Source organism: Sphaeramia orbicularis, chromosome 21, assembly GCF_902148855.1.
Source record: "Sphaeramia orbicularis chromosome 21, fSphaOr1.1, whole genome shotgun sequence".
NCBI classification, from domain to species: Eukaryota; Metazoa; Chordata; class Actinopteri; order Kurtiformes; family Apogonidae; genus Sphaeramia; species Sphaeramia orbicularis.
Window position 1 is genome coordinate 40598554 of NC_043977.1, and position 2454 is coordinate 40601007.

Below are 2454 nucleotides of genomic sequence, written 5' to 3' on the forward strand. Positions count from 1 at the left end.
ATTTCACTAACTTTTGTTGACATCATCATAAAGAAGCTGAATACCAAGTTTGAAGTCAATCGGAATTGGCCTGTCGGCCGGTAAGCTAAAAATCTAAGAGGAAACATATCAATGTTCAGACCAAGATGGTAAAAAGTAGCTGCAAAATACTGTTGCAAAAGAATTAACAATTGGATTGTAATTCCTTCATATCAATTTTCAGTTGTTGCCAAAAGAAATCAGAAAATAAGTTGAAGTTATTGGACAAAGCTGACAGATTCAGGCCTGTTCGTAACATTTGCTGTAGCCCCATATTGTTTAGGTTAATAAAAAGTTTGTAGCTAACCTTCTATTTCACTGGCACCATTAGACACACTTTATTTAATACCAGACCGTGTGATTCTTCTGTTTCACCACCAGCACATCCAAACATAGCATTAAGGCTCCATTCAAAATCCTCACCATAATTCTCAAATTACTAAGAATTTAAAGTTAGTATGTCAATATTACTAATATAACATAATAATAATAATAATAATAATAATAATAATAATAATAATAATAATAATAATTATGGAATACAATTCCAAAACACATTAGAGAAGCCAGTTCACTGAATATATTTAAAACCAAATTAAAAACATTTTTATTCTCATTAGCCTTTGAAAGGAGATAAAATGGGGTCACAATTCAGGAACCAGGAATGTGCGGTTTTTTTTTTGGTTTTTTTTTTTTATATTTTATTTTATTGTATTTCTGTTTTTATTTTTTATTTTATTGTATTTCAAATTTCATCTTATTTCTTGCACTTCAAAAATTCCATGTATAATCAAATATTTTAATGTGCACTGCTTTTATTTTTATTTTATTGTATTTCTCTCACATTTCTTGCACTTCAAAAATTCTATGCATAATCAAATATTTTAATGTGCGCTGTTTTTATATTTATTTTTATTTTATTGTATTTCTAATCAAATCTTAATGTATTTTAATATTGTATTTCTTTCAATCAATGTGAAGCACTTTGGGCTACGATTTCTGTATGAAAGGTGCTATACAAATAAAGTTTATTATTATTATATTATTATTAATAATAATAATATAACATTTAATTGTGGAAAAATCACCCAGAAACAGCTACTTTTATGGCATTATGGACTGAGATTGGTTCTCACAAAGCATCACAGTTTCTTTTGTTCCCTGTAACCTCTTTACTACTGTTAATAACTTATATTGATAGGAAGTGAAACCATTTTTTTTTTCATACAAAATTTGTGTGTATCAGCAGAGCTACACCTCCACAATGTTGGACTGAATGCATCTATTTACCCACATGCACTACAAAGGCCCTGTAACCCTGAAAAACCTGACCCATTAAAAAGTAGCCATAAAATGTAATTTTTTTTGGAGTTGAAATGTTTATTAGCCTTTAAACATAATGCAAACCAAATTTTGTTTACGATATTTTTTTGTATTACATTCAATACATTGGGTGCTTCTGGCAGCTTTTTGCTCACAACAACATGAACTCTAGATACAAAAATAGATTTTACCAGTAATATTTTTGAAAATATAGGACATTTCAGGTAGTTTTTTTTTCTTTTTTTCTTTTTACATAAAACTTTTTACAGCCTTTTTATTTCCCTTGAATGGCACCATTATTTCAATATTTTTCAACTTTTAACTGAATAACACTATGTGATCTTCTTCATGTACTTTTTTTTTTAATTTACCAAAGACTTTTCTACAAAATGTGTGTTGGATGATTTAACATTAGTGGCCATATTGGAAAGGGAAAAAAAAAAAAACGTTTCCACTAGCTGTAGTGGGATGATAATCCACAAGGGGACAGAAAACACATATCGGGTCATACACGACAAGTTTTTAAGGAAAGTATTGAGCTTGTTGATAAGATAAAGATCTCAGAACCTAGCGTAGCAAATATGATACAAATGGTTTTATAAGGTTAACATCTGCATTTAAGTTTAATATACTTTTGTGTAAATACATTCAAACCTGTTTTTTTTATTTCCAGAAATCTCGAACACACTTTTATCTTTCTTTTTTTTACCATGTTGTCTCAAAATATTAGTTACAAGAAGTAATGTTCTACACATCCATTTGACAGGTAGTAATCATCTTAGTACTTATGTAACAACAAAAGTGAGATTTTTGTACCAGCTACACATGTTTTTAGTCCATCTTTATCACTTCTACTTTTTAGTACTTCTGATTTGGCATTGTATGTTTCAAATATTTTGTGTTTTAAGTCCATAATTCCAACTTCTTTTAACTCCAGCTGCTCCTGTTTTTAAGTAGAGTTCTCTGGTTTTAATTTGTCTTTGTCACTTTTACTTTTTGTCCATTAGATGTTTCAAATATCTTGTTTTGTCTCGGCTATATTGTAAATGAGGTTGCATCCTTGATATATCTCCAAGTTTAAATAAAGGTTATGATGATGATGATGATGATGAT